This window comes from Anas platyrhynchos, chromosome 2 (assembly GCF_047663525.1).
Source record: "Anas platyrhynchos isolate ZD024472 breed Pekin duck chromosome 2, IASCAAS_PekinDuck_T2T, whole genome shotgun sequence".
Classification (NCBI taxonomy): Eukaryota; Metazoa; Chordata; class Aves; order Anseriformes; family Anatidae; genus Anas; species Anas platyrhynchos.
This window is the reverse complement of record NC_092588.1, coordinates 151,688,102-151,706,526: the sequence shown is the minus strand read 5'-3', so window position 1 is coordinate 151,706,526 and position 18,425 is coordinate 151,688,102. Positions and strand designations below refer to the sequence as shown.

The following is an 18,425-nucleotide window of genomic DNA, read 5'->3' as shown; positions in this document are numbered from 1 at the left end:
GCAATTTGGAAATTGAATAGTTTTTCAACACCAAGAGTAACTTCAGGCCCCAGAGCTGGATTTGTGTGTGTGAACACAGACTGCTAAGCTGATAAACCACAAGCATCACTTGCTACAACAGGCAGAGATTGTGCCACCTGAATGGGCTTTGGTGCTGCACTGGTTGCTCCTAACTTCTGCACCCACGTGGTAGCTCATTGTCTGCTTCAAAGTAGATATCCATCGCACCTAAGCAACAATCTTGTTTTAGACAGGAAACATATGGTGAGAATAGACTTTTTTTTTTTTTTTTTTACTGTGGTTGGAGTACTGCAATTTTAGGTATGGATCTGCTTCAGGGCATTGTTGTGAGGTGGGAATTGGTTGCAGGAACAGCATTTATTGAAATACATCCTAATTCACCTGAATTTGATTCATATAAACAAATTAGCTCTCTGACACTGTGTCAATATATAGAGGTAGAGAGACTCTGGATGCACTTCCTTATGACAGGGTTGGGAAAAGAGCTTTAACAATGTTAGGGAACATCAGGGTTTTCAGCTGCTGGCTGTCTCAGAGGTACACTAATGATGTTAAAACATTTCGGGTTGTCAACAGTGATTTGCTTAGCAGAGGCTTTAGGGTCAACATTGCTTCTTATAATTAAGCTCTCTTCGTGTAATGTTTGGACAGTCTCTATCACAAGGAGGTCACAGTTTTGATAGGAACTTTTAGCATCCACTGTCAAGACTGCTGACAAATTGAAAATCTAGCTATTAGCACAATGATGGACACTCTTTTATTTGTTGTGGACATACGAGTGCATCAGTGCCTGCAGCTCATCTCTCCCCCCCAGCTCAATGACAACCTAAACATGATCTTTAGAAGCTGCAGCATTTCTTCTGGTAATTGCCAATTTATGCAATCAACCCTTTACCTCTCTAGTTGAATTTAGAGGATTCCATAAATGAGCTATTCTTCTGTGAAGGAATGATATCTGAGTGGAGCAAAGTGGTGTTTGTATATAGAGGGTTTTTCTTTAATAGTTAGGTCAATTGTGGTCATTAAATTTTGTTCCTCCATACATTTATTGGCTGCTGCAAGAATACTTTGTTTTATATTTGTCTCCAAGCATTTAAAAATTATTGATTTGTCCTGGGCTTTCCTATTTAGCTCTATCTGGGAGCGTTCCTTAGATACAAGGACCTGGCTGGTCATTTCAGAGACTGTTTCTCTGATCAGAGCAGCTATCAGTAAGTAACTACCTCTGTCTTGCAGTAGCTGGAGTTCTCACAGGGTGAAAGACAACTTAGAGCTACAAAACAATATCAAACTAATGGTTGTAAACTGTGATGTGTTACAGCATGGTCCAGAAGAATCTTGTTAGCTGAGCTGCTTGTAGAAATGTTTAAACCTCTCAGTGAACTCCTAGTCTAAAAAGTGAAAGCAATACATCACGTTTTCTTCTCTATATAGGTGTGTGTTTGCGGGCTGCAGGTATGTCAAACTATACGTATATGGCATAGTTTAGAAAGAAGAAAAGTAGGGTATGAAAAATGTGATTTAAAAAAAAAGAGTCAGTATGAAGACAGAAGTATAAGATCCATATTTCAGGTTTAATTTTTAATCACTATCCAAGTCCACTGAGACATGAAAATAGAGTATGATCAATTGATATAAGGAGTGTTTCTTCCAAAAATTTTAATGTCATTATTATGAAGTAACACCTGTTACTGCATAGAAAGTTATTAGACTACATGTGCATGAAGTAATACCCATAGAAGAAGTTAGATGAATAGCCCATAATAAATCATAGACCACAAGGGTATGCAGTTAATATCAAGATTAATTATACACTGATTTGTACGTCATTATATCACAGATAGCAATGTTGAAGTATAATTTTTCTCAAAAAAAAAAAAATGGTGAATTCTGATATAGCTGCTTAACTATTTATAGGCACCCTTGAGATGCAGGCTATAGCAAGACAAGAAAACATATTACTATTTCATTGGTTTGCCTTGTATAATGGAGTGGCTAAATCTACAGTATCAATCACATCAAGACTTAATTAGAGATTCTGTTTTCTGACCCAACCTTGTAAACACCTCTGTTTTTTTGTCTTTTGAAGTGTGCAGTAGCAGGCTGTTTTTTTCTTATATTTCTCTCCTGATAATCTTCTCTCGTAATGGTTATACAGTGGCATCATTTTTACCTGATTTATTAAAATGACTAAAAGGCAGAAAAACACAAGATATACTCAGCCATGTTGATGAAGTGCTATATTTGACAAAAACAGCATATTAAGCATCTCATAATTTATATTCTTGAGCCATCATCGTGTGAAGCCCCATAATATCCCTTCTATCCCTTCTCTGATTAAGGACCAGATCCATTTAGAGACCAAGACACCCATAATGTGGGTTCAGCTCCCTGCACTATGCACAGAGAGGGTAGGATGTTATTGGGAGGTGACACAGCAACGTGTGCACAGGGCAGGAATCCTCCTGGCAGGGAAAGGATGCCCATGTTATAGAAGGCTATGCTGTGTCTTGAGTCTTTTCCTGTAGGGCAAGTGCTTGGAAAATCATACATCAAAATATCTAGGAAGTGCTTGAACTCTGCATCTCACTGAAGTCCATGGGACTTGAGCACAAGTTTAAATTGTTTCCCAAATAGAGAAAGGCATCCCATTAAATGCTTTCCTGAGTTCATCGGCAGCTGAGCAGTCCCCAGGGGCATGAGGGTATGAAGGAAACCATTGCACTTTCCCAGCAATTTTTTCCCCGTGGATAGAGAGCATTCTACCTGAAAGGAGGCAGAAAAGCCATAGAGCAGTATTGTGCGTTAACTGGTAACATCACTTCTTAATTGGTACCAAAAGAATTTAGTGAAGTAATAAATACAGTTACTGATTTGAGGAGCTACACATATTATGCAGTGTGAAAATGATATTTAGATGAAGAAATCAACAATACTCTAAGGTATACTGTGCGGTTACTTAATAAAACAAAGGCAGACAAACAACAAACAATTGTAATAGTCATGTTCTACTTTTTTAGAAGTTACCAATTTTCTCTGTCTTTGCTTAATTGTTCTCATTTCCTTTAAACTATATTAAAAAAATAATACCAGTCCCTGTATGCCCACTAGCATAACACTTGTAGTTATAAAGAGCTGCACATGTCATCCCCATACATTAGCAACATTCTGAACTCATAGCTTAAATGTTGCACATGGGGGTGATGCATGCCATCTGGACTAAGGTAAATGTCATCCCTAATGGACATGGGAAGCATTTTTCCAGAGACTGATTCCAAGCACAGCCCCATTATTGGACAGGTCAAGCATTGCCACCTCTGATCCTTCGTCCACCCGTGGCAGTGATCTGTGCCAAATCAGGCTCAGTGAAAGATGCTCAGGCAGTTTGCCGTGACTGCTGTGATCATCCCATCTGCAGCAGAGGGAAATGGGATTCCTCTTCCCTCCGCAACAAATGTTTTAACAATGGATAATGAAAGTGGTAAGCTGGAACTAAACGTGATATCCACTCATGCACATAACAGGAGCTAATAAAATACACAGAGAATTCATTTTCCAGTGCAGAACAGCAGCAAATGAATAACATGCCTAATGACATTCTTAAAGCCCAGTTCAAATGCTCCTGTCCTGACCGGGCAATGAAGAAGTGCTGATTTCTGGCTAAAATACATGGAGCTCCAGCGTTTCTTTGTGCCCTGGCCAGCCAACCCTTACATGGCTCTGCTTCAAATACTACTCCCCTGCCTCTAAACCTCATGGGAGATTATATTTTTCTGGACGTGATCAAGGAACCCATGGAAATATAACTCTTATAGGTTATCTCAAACAGAGAGGTGTTTAGGAGGAGGGACCTCAATTCTTAAAGGTGTTTGGGAACCTTGCCTACAGTGAAACTGAGGGCATTTGAGTGTCTAAATGGTCTCTAACAAACTAGTCTTGGTATTGTTGTAATAAAGCCTATCCAGTGCCACCCCCTGCTATGGGCAGGGCCCCTTCCCACCAACCCAGGCTGCCCCTAACCCCGTCCAGCCTGGCCTTGGGCACTGCCAGGAATGGGGCAGCCACAGCTCCTCTGGACAGCCTGGGACAGGACCTCACTTCAATCTGAGTGAAGGACTTCTTCCTAACAGCTAACCTAAATCTGCACTCTTTTAGTTACCTTTGTATAGATCTGCTGTTTTTCCCACAAATCTCTACTACTAGAGTGAATGAGTCGATGCCAAATAGTGAGGTCAGCGTCGCTACTAAGTGGAGTTAAAAAACTGTCACTTACTGGATAAAAAACTAGATTGGTAATGAGGGCTCCCACCATGCATGGTTAGTCACTTCTGCCTGGAGGAGAAGCCATGGAGGGGGTGACTGATGGGGAGAGGGCATACTGGAATACTTCAGAATAAGAAAATTGAACTAGTACAAGCATGGAAGAGTCTATATAAGTAAAGCTTTTTCATCCATTTCTCTCATTTGGGCTTTCCATGTAGGTCTTTTAGCATCAGATGCACTTTCTGTTTTAGGAATTTGAGTTTTTAATATAAGTGAGAAATTAATTAAGATATAATTATGATGTATATAAAGCATGGATGGTATACAACATAGGAGACTCTTGGGAATTTCATGCTCAGCATGAACCCAAGTGCAGAGGTTTCTTGGACTTGTCTCCAGCAGGCACCTTGGTTCAGATGCTGTGTTGTCAAAGGATCAGGATGTCAAGACATCTTTTATTCCCATGGGGAATAATGACTTCCTGCCTGGATGGCAAATGTTCTCATTCCTCATGAAAAGTTATAGGACAAAGGTTAAGTTGCCTCCTGTAATTTCACAAAGATATTTGACACACGCCTCAAGCTGTCTTTTCTATCTGTGCCAGACATTTTTTGTTGTTCTAGAAGCTGACTGAGTAGTGCAGCCTGGTACACCGGGGCTTGTTAAGACCTTGCAAGATTTATTGTTTTACACTTTATGTCTCCAGCCTGCGAAGGAGATGTGCTCTGTGACCATGTAGCTTATGCCGAGAGCACCCCCTCAGGTGGCACTTGCATCTGGACTTCCAGCATCACTGGAATTATGTTTCCAGACCCCCAGGGAAGAAGTAGAACTCTGCTTATTCCCTGAAATTTTATATATATGTATTTTAATATATTTGTTATTGAAGCAGGCAGATTCCGGTTCTTTGTCCTATTCCACAGAAGAGTTTTTCTCCCTCTCAGGTGGGGAAAAAAAAAACTGAAATCACAAATAGTGATGAAGCCATTAAGAAAATGGAAATTAAGATGGAAATTAAGGGAGAAGTGGGATATACTTATCTGTGAATTCTTACATCTGTCACAAAGCGTTGTATAGGAGAATGAACAAGATTCTGATTTTTTGTTGTTAAATTCATGCAAAAAAAATAGAAAAAAAATCCAAGGTTTGTAGCGCCCCATTAGTTTGCTGTGACATCTCCTGAAAATAATATGACTTTTCTATTTGACATTATGAGGCTATGATAGCAACATTTTATAAAGGCAAAATATGTAGAGAAAAGCAATGCTTTTTCTTCTCTAATTCTAAGATGGCACAAAAGTGTCAGGCACTAAGGCACAGCCTAAAGATATTTCTTGCTAACAAGGAGAGGTCATAAAACATATAGCTTTTTCCTCCTCCATCCTCCTCCTACTAAAAAGTAAATGAGAGCATGTCTGCTTCGCAGTCACTGCCACGAGCCCTGGCTTTAAATGAGTTCACCTGGGTCCTGAGCCCATGCATCTGGCTGCACCAGCCTGCAGCTTAGCCCAGGCAGCCTGCCTCAGTGTTTGTCCCAGCTTCTCAGGCAGGTTTGCAACACTAGTCTCCACGTTTCAAGAACAACATGTCTTCAGGTGCCTTGTGAGCTACTGGGGATGTGGGGCACATGTATCACAGTGCTAACTGCCAATCTGAAATGCTGTCAGAAGCACACATGGCATTAGGGTGTGCTGTCAGATTTAAGGGTCTCTTTCCACTGTGAGCACAAATTGAGGAAAAAAAAAAAAAAAAAGGCTTTTACTTCTGCAGTTCCTCTGATGCTTTGCTCTCCATATCAGACACATTTTTCATTAATTATTCACTCCAGACATATTCCCTCACCATATGTGAGGGGGTTAGCTGCAGAGATGAGGTTCCACTGCAGCTCACTGCTGCCTCTGGGGCTGCCCGTGAGGGCTGCAACCATCTACCTGGCAAGGCATTGCTGCAAGGTCCAGCTCCACCCAGCTCACTAAAGGACGGTTTGTTTCTCATTTCCTCAGAAATGAAAACTAATGGACAAAAGACAACTCACTTCTGGTACAGAGCTAAGTAGGAGCATCTGTAGGGTGTGAGGGTCTGCTTCCCCATACCAAGAAATTGAAAGAAAATAAAGTACCTATATGTGCATATATATTTCTCTGCTGTACCAACAAAATGTAGTGAATGAATCTGTGGAAGTCTTAATTGTTTGTTGTTATTTTTTTAATTATTTTTTTTTGATCCTGCTTCCCTCACTCCCTTAGTTCAAATGAATGACAAAAGTGACTTGAAATAGTTTAGTACCTTTGTGTGTGTGTGTGTGTGAAGCAGTGGAATTTGACATTGTATTTTATCTTGACAACCAAAAGACTAGCACTTGACACTCTCTTCTTTAGTAGCTCAGACCAGTTGCGAGAGGATAAATGTTATACAGCAGGCTGATCTGACAAAGAGACTGTAGTCATTGTTTTATATGGTAACAGGTGAAGGATTGCTGGAGAGAGGTAGAAAATCCCCTGCCACCATGAAAGGACAGGCAGGGCAGACTGGGACCTGGTCAGCAGTGTGGGCGGCACTGGGGGAGTTAAAAATGCCAGCAGCAGAGCAGCCTTGTCCTCTCTTCCTCGAGGCAGCTTTTGGCAATGGCTGAGTACTCATCCCTCATCATTCAATAACTGAGATCCTTCACATCAGTTATCTGCTGTCTATAGAGGCAGGAAGCGATGGACCAAAGGAACAGCTGTTAAAAGCACAAGTGTTCATGTCAATGCAGTAGAAGGAAAATAAGGCAGTGGACTTATCTTGACCAGCTCATACACCTGTCTGTCCCTTTGCGGCGTCACTGCTATTTGTTGGCAGCCAGCATGATGGCTGGCATATGGAGCACAGATCCGTTGTGCCATATCCTTTCTTCTCTTCTTTGACACAGAGCATTTCACAAAGTCTTACTGTCCTCAGTGCCACATTTCTGTTCTGAATTTGGTGACAGCAAATGTTGTTTGAGAAGAGCACAAAGGCTGTGACTGATGGTTGGTTGGGGAGACACTGTTTGGAGCTGTGTAACCTGGAGGACATGCTCTTATTGTAACTAAGTGTAAAGGTCACCGTATTGCTGGGTATTCTCTACTCTCCAGGGAAAGAGGGTACTGGGTTCATAGCCATCATGAGTGGAAGAGGACTCCACAGTCTGCAAGTCAAAGAATGGAGAATCAAGAGCCCACACGTATAATTTCTGGGGCCCCATTTTCCTGAACTACAATTATGGAGGCATTGCCATGAATTTAGGGGTTCTGGTTCAGCCATCTTGAAAAAGTTAGGTTTCAACTAAGGTTTTCTGTCCTAAATGTTAGTCAAGATTAGTGTACACCTGAAACTTTTGTTGAGATTTTTTGTGCAGGTACCACGAGTCCAATAGCTTCATTATTTTTGCCCTTTAGTTTCTTTCTGTCTGTACCTAGGCCAATGTAAGGTTCTGTCAAGTAGGAAGCTTGGAGTTCAGAAGCCAAATCCTGCTTTTTCTGAGTATACAGAAGTGTGTGCAACTGGAGGTAGAGGGGTCATGATCTGGTGAATGTGAAGGGAGACGATAGATGGGATTTCTAACCAAAATGACTTTATATTGTATTACAGAAAACGTTGAGCAGTGCAAGCTGGTAGTATTGAGAGTCCTGCTTCTAATTATTATTCAACATTATATTTCACTGCTAATAACCTTTTTGTAATCACAAAATATAAAAATGAAATGCACATTGCTGATTTTTGTGTGTGCACCAATGAGTAATACAATCATGATGTAGTTTTAAATTAAATTCTTTTGTTCCTTTTGTTAATTTCAGTTTTATGGTTTTCTCCAGCCAGAGCCTAATTTACAGTAGAGAAAATTCCCTTAAATTGATTTTTTTAAAATACACTCACATACACTACATTAACCTTTTCATTCCCTTATGGTATGTGTCAAAGAAAAATGATCCCTGTAACATCTAGTTACTGGAGAGATGCATATGTAGAGTATATAAATTAGTAGACTTCTCATTCTGCTCTGGACAGATTTTTCACACAGTAAGTAATAACCTGGCTGTGCTAATGTTCATCCCTCTTTAAAAATACCAGTGCCTTAGCTCACAGCATTTGCATTCTCCTGCTGCTACATATCTGATCACTTCTGAGCTCAAAAGTAGTAATGGAAGAGTTTTATCTTTGAGGGCAGAGAAGAAGAATGAATGCATCAAGGCTCGTGCCCTCAGAAGCACCTCTGCGCCTGACTCCTGGTGAAGCCACAGAGAATTAGGGATCTCAACATCACTGAGGACATTAGTTTATGTGTGGTGTAATGAGGGATTTCACACAGACAACCCCCTGGGCAGTTCTGGGGGAACGAGGTACTTGGTAAGGAATTCCATACTGGAAGGGGTTTTGCACCATTGTTTGGGTTCAGGATGTCTTTAAGTCTCACAAGGTGAGTATGATGGGCAGAGATACGAAGATATGATGAAGATGAAGACACCTTTTTAGGTGTGTTTAATCTTAAGTTGATCTGAAGATCCTCAGCAATCTAGGGAAATTAGATGGCCCTCTCTCCCTGCTGGGCCTGTTCAGATCTCTGAAGTTTAGAAGCCAAACCCCACTTCTGGAGAGTAAGAGGTCAGTGGGGTGAGGAATGAACCTCCTTGTTTCTTGGTCACTCACCTTCCTCCTTTCCTCTTTCTGAAGCACTTTTTCATGGGATGCAATGAAACTGCCACATAAATGTCACTGTGTCTACTTGGGAGATTTCTATCTCTTCAAGCCCTTACAGCATGTTCAAATCAAGGTGATATCCATACACTTAACTTCTGTTTCAAATACAAGGGGAACCTCTTTAACCCACTCTTTCTCACTTTTGACATCACAAGTGAGAAAGTAACAAAATGAAAGAGATAAATTTAATTACAGAGGCAACTTTGGAGTTTGAAGCCAGTGGAAAACACACAGGTAAACCATCAGCATGATTCAGGAGAAGAGACTCTTTTGTCAGTGCTGTTAAGATGCTAACATTAATTGTTCAGGGAGATTAAAAATCATTGAAGTGATGCAGTGGCTATGCTGCTGGATGGCAGTGACCCTTGTGAAATAGATCTTTGGGGACAAAAAAAAAAGAAATAAAAATAAAAATAAATACAGTCTGTGTCCTTCAGATTTTTTTGTTGTTGTTTTGTTTTGTTTTTGAGTAGGAACATGGATGTCCCATTTCTATTATGTATTTCACTTGCCTAGTCTCAGAATTGTATTGAATTAAGGATATTTCTTTCAAATGAAAAATGAGCAAGAAAAGAGTTCTTTCAATACAAGAAGTCTTGCTCCTGTGGTGTTGTGCCATAGCTAATACAGCACAGTATGGGAAAGAAAATTGGCATTTTGCTTTCCCAAGGAAAAATGACTTGCTGTTTGTTGGTCGTGTTTACTATTGCCCAGAAAGTTTTGAAAATGAAAATAAATGACTTTGTGAAGCTTTCTGTAATGCGCAGTGAGAACCCTGGTAAAAATAGAAATCAATTAAACCAGACCAAGCATACGACTCGTAAACCTTTGGAGACCTTGGAGTCACTTTGCCTGTCAGCAGCACTCGGTACTGAGCCAGTCTGCTTGCATTTCATACCGAAAGCCTGAGCCACTCTCGAAGAGCTGTAATTCGTCAAACTGCGGTTTTCCTAAGCTGGGGCTCGACAAGGGCCAGGGGGAATTAAGACTTTTTTTTAAAAAAAAAAAAAGTCATGTCCATCATATCAGGATATGCATGAAGTGGTTTCAGGTTTGAGAAAGATATCTGAAAAAAGCCTGAGCAAATCCATTAGGAAAGCTGAGATGTTACATGGGGCTCATAACTATTTTTGAGGAAGAAGCACAGTGGAGTCTGCTCTGCCTCAGCATCCAAGACAGGCTCATCGAAGTCAGCTAGGAAGGAAAAAATAAAAGGGGGGAGGGGTGGAAATATAAAATAAAATAAAATAATAATAATAAAAAAGAATAAAACAGATGTTCTTTCCCTGTTATGTGAACAAAGGAGACAAAAAAAAAATCCTGAACAATAAGTATTGCAGAATTAGGCATGAGCTGGGAGCCGTAGCTTAGATTTAGGGTTTGAGATTTAGGTGGAATTTAGGTCTGACTTTATATTATAAATTAACCTGAAGGGACACAGAGGCCAAACAGTTGTCCATAATCATTTATGTGGTTTGTTAGGATGCTCCCAGGCACATTTATGGCTCACAGCATGTTCCCAGGACTGACACAGCAAAGCTGGTGTTTCAGAATGGGCCAGGGACTATGCTGGGAAGGAGGATGTGATGTAGTTATCTTGTATAATGCGTAAAAGGGTTTGGCTTGAAATGAAAATTCTCTAAAAGTATAAATATAATCTGTGAATTTTAGCATCCAGAATAACTCCGGAGTTGGCAGTTTACACGCCTCCTACACTATAATTTTAATAGGATGCTCAGACGGTTGAGCAATACAACATCATAATCTGATTAATTTATGCTATGTAGAAAAGACTAAAGGACTCAAGCATGCTACTAAAAATATTATTATTGACCTCAATAGGGACAGGTTCTGGTTTAAAATGGGAAGAACTTTTTATCTCTTGTGAGAATACTACTGACTTATTTAAGGGAAATATATATATATATTTCTGCTAAACTTGACTTTTATGTAGAATGCACATCTCACAAATCCTGTGGAGGACAGAAATATGTGATATTTTTACTAAAGTTTGAGAATTTTTAGTGTGCACCCATCAGATTTTATCATCTCCTGCCTGGACATTTTTCTTTGTTCAGTAAGTAAAAGCATTTTACATTGTATCTCACCAGAGAGGCTCAGTTAGTTTTCATTACTTTTGAATTCTCATTATTATGGGTTTTGGTCAAATGTTCTTTCCCTGGAAAAGTTATGAACTGGCACTGCAGTGTCACCCCATGTCATCTTTTATTCTGGGTCTGTCCCCATTGTTCACCTCCATGGGACATGGGAGGTTGGTTCTGACTCTGACCTGCTTTGGCCAACTGCTCCCACAGCCACAGGATGTTTGGAAGCCATCACCTTGCAGCACCCTTGTTGTCCATCCACCATCATCCAGTAGGAAATGGTGAGAAAAAGACATTTTGAACAAAAAGCAGCTGAATTATCTAAATTTGCACTGACAGACAATGGTTGGTGTACTGTGGTTGGTTGTATTGAAGGTGCTTCTTCTTTCTGTTTTATTTTCATTTTATTTCAATTACCACAAACATGCATGAATCTTTGAGTACTAATAAGAGTTATGCAAGGTTTGACCAAACAGGAATCTACCCTCTGCCAGTCCCTACCCATTTTAATTCACGCATACATTCATCTAATAATCACTGTATCACATGTTTATTTCAAAGTAATTGAAATTTCTGCATCCTGAGTTTAATGGACACCCAAGGAGAGTGCAAAATGAAATGATAAAACCATTCTCCCTTCCCGCCTCCATCCTTGTACCCACTGGTTTGGTATTTCCCAGCTGTCTCTGCAGCTTGGTGACCTCAAAACTCTGCTGTTTTCATGGCTGTTTCTCACATTGTTCCAAAATAAATTATTTAGGAATTAAGCTTTGTTCACTTCATGTTTTACTTCCAGTACCATTCAGAAACAAGTTATTTACAAATTAAATTACTGGGGGGGAAAAAAAAAAAAAAAAAGCCTAGAAGTTAGTAAAATATAATACTAAACAGAATTTCTAATGCAATGCTGTATTTCTACCCAGGGAGATTAAACACTTCACCATTTCTCTTATCACAAATTCCTCCTTGGTGTTCAGAGTCATAAATTGAATGGCATTTTCTGTTTTTCCTGAAATTTAGTTTCTCTAAAACTGTAATTGCCTTTTTACAAATGTAAGCAGAATGGCATTTGGTTGGAATTGAGGGATGTGACATATGAGCAGAGGTTTCTCCAAGCTCTCAAATCTTGCCAAGAAGTTTATTTTCCTTTTTCCTGAGACTATAATTCCTAAAGAAGTGGAGAGATGACATTCTAGCATGCCTTGGCAATGTCACCTTTCGCAGTTTATTTCTGCATGGGTATGAACTGTTTCAAGGCTTCTATGTGTGTTGCTGCTTTGTTTGGATGAATCCAGGCTTTCAGTGCATTATAGTGGGAAAACTGGAGCAAAGATTACACTGCAATACACAGGGGTCCTGGGATCATTGATATTATCTGCAACATTTGGGCTTGCCAAATCTTTTCAGGGATCTGATGGAAACATAGACTCTTATGGAATAAAATCCTAAACATCAAACCTAGTTTTACTGGTGCCATGGCAGATGTTTCACCCTAACAAACAGTTTGTTTTAGTTTTAGTGGGCGAATATATGTGCTTATATCAAACACTGAAATAAAATCAAAGAAATGCTATTGATTTTATGGGCTCTGTCCCTATTGGGAATAGATCTTTAATTATTAATTGAATTAATAGCTAAGGGCCCCTGTGAGGACTGGTTGTCCCACTGTGCCAAGAACTATAAAAACATCTAGGTTATGGTGGATGAATGAAGCTGAAGGTAGGAAAATGAAGATTAATAAGATATTAAAACAGGACCATCACAAGTCTTTACTAAATGTATCTCAAATCACATACATTCTGCTATACACATGCACAATTATTACAACCTCCTTTCTCCTAGGCTTGAGATAGAAGATGGCCATGTCCTTGTCTGGAGCCATACTTTGTGCAACCAGCCCAGCTGGTGTTCACAGCTTGAAATTTTATCACCTTGAGAACATGCTCCTGGCAGAATTTCAGACTCCATGTTCCCCATTTGTAACCGCCTTTGGAAATGCCTCTTTGTCTCACTGTCCGTAAGCACTAGGCATAACTGGAGAATATTTAAGTAGTAATGTTGCTTATTCATGTGTGGTAAGGTGTTAAGAGAATGTTGCAGCAGGGTTACTATTCCTGGGTACCAAAGTCATGTGAGATGCCAGTTCAAGATACAGAGATGCTAAATTAATCTTCTAGTGCTGTTAGGTTTGGAGGGGATCCAAAACCATTTCATCACAGCGCTCATAAAAATGATGGGAAGTTGTTAAATATCCATTTCTGCAGTACAAAGCAAATAGGAATTCCAGATATTACTGTATTTAGATCTTTTTACAGATTTTTTTTCTCTCTTAATTTAGAAGCAGCACTGGGTTGCACTTGTAGCTGACACAGGCTGGCTTTGCTCCAGTGGAGCCGATGATCTGCATCAGTCAATGCTAGCTGAGGATCTGGTGCCTTCTGCTTTAAAACTGTGGAAGACCCGTCATCTGTTAGAGCTAACAGTTAGGCGTGATGTGCAGATGGCATTCATTTTCTCCTATTGCCTTTGTAATATAAACATGCAAGACTGAAAGCTCTATCAAAGCATAAAACATGCAGGGTTTATTTTTACAAAGGGCTGAGTGTTACAGACACAGCCTTTTCCTTGCTCACCCTCAAACACTCCATTAGTGCCCAGCCTCAGAGTATTTCCTGACGTGCACTTTGCAGCAAATTGTGAGGAGAAGTAGCTACAGGGCCAAAATGAATGGCTTCAGGTAAAAGAGCCTCACATAAATGCAGGGTGGGATAGCATGTTGCATGGGTATAGGGTAGAAGATTTTTCTCGTGGTGCTGTGGAGTAGAGAGCAACGATGTTAACTGTTACTAAGTCATTGTTCCCTATCAATAAAAACATTTTTTTTTTTAGCCAGCTGAAGCTGAAGAAAAACATAATATACTTGTCTTTCAACACAGCAACACACAGGACGTTTTTATCCCTCTAAATTGTTTTGTTGGACTTTTGTGTGAAAGTCCAGGTGTATCCCATGCCTTGTTTGTAAAAGCAGGACAAGTTCTTCTTCCTCTTGTTGAGGTCTTTCAAGTGACAGCTTTAGCATCTCAACAACTGAGTTTGCTGTAGCCTCAGGCTCTCTGAGCCTATCTTCAAACTGCTTGCTCTTTGGCATCCAGCTTCAACTGGAGCACAGCTCGGGGTGGTCGACAGCAGAAGCTGAGAGGGCAACTGGAGGGGAGAAGGATAACAAAGAAAACAAAAGTCCAGTAGAGGTACCTCAGTTTGAATTCAGAGATGAGAAAGATGCGGTTACTTGCTTATTATTGTTTACTTGTCTTATGATACTGCCTAAACACTTTAGTGATTGAGGTCTGCACTCTGCCAGGCAAGATACCAAGAATGACTCCTGCATACAAACAGCTTCCCTCATAAATTTAAGATATTTAAAATTTAAGCAGAGGACACAGACAGGTGGAGGGGTGTGAGGAGACATAGGGCAGTATCGATCATCAATAATAACCAGTGGTCTCAGCAAACCTCCTATTGTAAACACTGCTACACTGAGTTTGCTGCTGTTATAATTGCAATTAGTATTTCCTTTTTGCAACACAAGGTTAATAATCAGTCAGTATGGGGTACTGACTACTCATCTCATTTTTAATACTGTTTAGCTGTTATAATCCGCAGCAATTTTGTATTATAAAGAACTGATTAACAGCAAGATTATTTTTCTGCTGAAGGTCACAGGGACACCTGTGGTCCTGTACCTTAACTGCTGAGCAATGTGTTTATCCTGAGCCATGGCTGGAAATTGGTGAGCTGACTTGCCAGAGATATTACATTCATCATGCTCTGTCATCAGGCACAAGGTTTAATTCAGAATAAAGTAGAACAAGATGAAGTAGAATACATATTCCTCAATTAACTGTGTGTTGAAAGTCTTGCTGGAAGATTTTTTTGTTTACTGAGTCTCAGTGTAGCACTTCAGGTCATACCCATGTTATTTAGCTCAAATTTAAAAGAAAATCAAAAATTCAGGAAGCAGAGTTTGCAAGAATGGCAGATATAGAAACTATATAAAAGCACTCCTGTAAACCCCACTTCTGAAGCCAATCAAAGATCTCACACCTGTTTTTGTTTCATACCATTTGTATTTTATTTATTTATTTTTCTTTCTGATTTACATTGTCATAGCTGAGAGGAGAGCTAATTTTCCTGTCTGCATGAGTAGCAATGCCACTGGGAGATTTCCAGCAGATGTAGATTGTTTTATGCATCCTGTATAGTCTGTAAGTGTATAATACCAAATAGGATATACACTCAGTCTCCTTTCTTGAAATGTAGAAGCAGCATCTCTATGTTGAAAAGGACTAAGAGGTGAACCATGGCCTGCCCACTGTTGGTACTTCAGAAATATTGATCTAAGATATATAGCTTTTATTAAATAATACCAATGATTGACTATTGATATGTGTATTGTTTTCCTTCCATTTAACTATGTTGACATAACATTAAAAATAAATAAATAACAAACAACAACAAAAAAAAAACAGTTTTGACTGAGTTTTTGTTTCAAAAAACTGTTATATTATTGTAATATGGTCAGACAGACTTTTTGTCAGGTTTCAAATAAATATGCCAGAAATAAGGTTGTTGACAGCATCTTGGATTGGAGCGTATCCAGCTTTCATCCATAACATGTCAGTGCAGTGATTCTTTCACAGGCAGGAAAATATGTCACCAAAGATCCGTATTTTAGAGTCTTAAAATACCATAGATGTCTGGATTTATGGCTTCAAAGTCAACTTCACAGGTGGGTAGCGTTATTTTTCAATCATAAATGAAGATGAAAGCAATAACATTTACAGTTTGTAATATGCAACATCAGTGAAGGGTGCTTGTTTTAAAACCTGTGGTAACATCTGTTTTACTTTCCTAATCCAGAAACAATTAAGGTTTTATGTAAGAAAGAGAAGGGGGTTGAAAAAAAAATGCAAAGGGAAAAGGTAGAAAAAGGAAGCTGAAGGGCTTTAGCTCGCCTGCAGATATTGTGCAGGCTTTGTGCTAGCTCTTCATGAGAAGCAGAGGGCTTGTGACTCCCACAAGCAACTGACTTAATTTTAATGTTCTCTTCTACACTGTTTTTAGTAGAATCATCTCATCAGAGCAGAAATTGTGCATGCTTGGTTTATTTTCATATGTGAAATATGCTCAGATTTTGGTATTAAAGGCAAAATAGTATCTTTAGGATTAACAGCCGTGGTTCACAAGGGGTATCTGCTGTTTGGTTCAAATCTCTGTATTTACATCTGCACACTAGGATCTTTCAGGAATGAGCAAATTATGCCTTTGTACTGCACACTGGAAACAAACTCTTTGAGGTGCCACTTCAAGAGTGTTATTTATGTACTTGAATCCGTATCTGACAAGGGCTTAATTAAACACCTTCCTGACTTCTAGAGCCAGCACTGAGGCTTTCCTGAGCAATGTGAACAGGCAGCTGATGTCTGTATGGAGGAATTTGTTTTTAAGGGGTGGGAGCTGGGAGCTTGCTGCCAAGGTTATCGGGGATCAGTGACAAGGCTGTAATCTCCTGGAGATGAAGGCTGGTCATAGTGGTGCAGCAGCATCCCTCCGGAATTAACAGAAATACAGGTAGGAAAGACCTAAGCCATGAGTGCTAGTGTATATGATACTGTGTGCATGTGGATTTCTTGCAAGTGATTTCATCAAAAGAAACTTCAAATGACTGAGAACAAAAAAGCTGCTGTCCAAGCCTGTGCTGAATAAAGATGTTTACCTTTCTTTGAAATGCCATTTATCTCTCCTTGCTTTTTATCAAGGAAAACTTTCTGACAGAATTTTGAAAGCAAAATGAAACTTTCCTTTCTGCTTTCTTGCAATGCATTAAAACTCAAAGTATTGTTTATAAATACTTTTCCTCCTCTTGACATATTAGAAATCCCCAGTCTTTGTTATTGTGAGTTTGTTCCAGTATTGATTGGATGACTAAAGAATTAATAGGGTTATTATACGATAGCAGATTCAATGGAAGTATTGATGCACTGAAAGCTTAAGCACGTGTGAGCATGGGAAATCTCACAGAATGCAAGGTTTTATTTTTGAACTGGATCTGAAATTGTTGATTCAATTCAAGCTTATTGAAAACCTCCTGAATTATTTTTGTCAATTTTAAAACTTCTGGTTGCTTGGGGGGAAATATATTTTCAGGAATATGGGTGTTTCCATGAGCCCTGCAGTGCTGCCTGTGTCTTACCTCTGTCTGTTTGTCCTTCAGACACTGTCAGGGTTTGGCAGTGGCTGGGCAGATGTACTGTGGCTTTTCAGCTGCTTCTTCCCATTTCTCCTGTCATCCCGTTAGGTCCCACTGTGCCGTGCTGTGGAAGGAAACGTATTTCTGCTACTTATTAACAAGACCTGGATTCTTTTCCTGGCCTTATTTCTGATTTGCATGTGATTCTGGGAAAGCCACATACTTTCTTCTGAGCCTGATTTGCACCACCTGAAAAATAGGGACTGTAATACTTTCCTAATAAAGGTGTCTAAGACTACATTAATTAATATTTGTTAAAGTGTCTAAGTTGAAGATGCTATAAAAATGCAAGTATTTATATTGTTTTCTTGATGGAAAAATTATATTTCTCAAGGCTCCTGACCTACTTTTCATATTTGTTTATAGATTCATTCCTTCTAATTATTTTGCATTTCAAATACAAAGCCAAGTACAACTGTGGGGAAAACAAAGATGATGGGATGCTAACCTCTGCATCTCTTTGCTAGAAGGAATGGGCACCATTGTGCTCATTCCGGAACTAGAATAATTAATGAATATAGGTACCACCTCAGATGTCTAATGGTTCAAGCCCAGCTCTCCATTGCATATTTATAAACTTTGTAATGGATAGATCCCCAAATGCATAGGAAGAGGATTTCAATATTATATTTTTTTTTTTCTGTAAAATGGATTCTTAATATTAAAAAAGTTGGAAAATATTCTTCCTACATCTTCTGAAATTAAACGTATGAGGTTTGCCTGACCTCTGTTCAGGTAATTTTGCCACACTACATAAAATAATAAATAAATAAACATAAATTACAGCAAGTTAAATAGCTTCATTGTAATACAGAAGCACTTCCTCTATTATAAGGCTTTATGTCTTCCTAGTTTGTTTGTTTGTTTTTAAAGAAAAAAGGAACAACAACAACAAAAAATATAATTCAAAGAAGTATCAGCAGGTCTGCATTAGACCCGCCATCCCTAATAATTTAGTAAATGAAGCAAACCTCCTAAATCAGTGAGGTTAATGTGGAGGAAAAGCA

At 39.3% G+C, this 18,425-nt stretch overlaps 1 protein-coding gene across 4 annotated transcripts in view; it reads left to right on the top strand.

Annotated features, from left to right (window-relative positions):
• The window catches only part of DPP6 (dipeptidyl peptidase like 6), a 548,682-nt gene that overhangs the window by 358,791 nt on the left and 171,466 nt on the right, over positions 1-18,425 (top strand). The window lies entirely within an intron of this gene.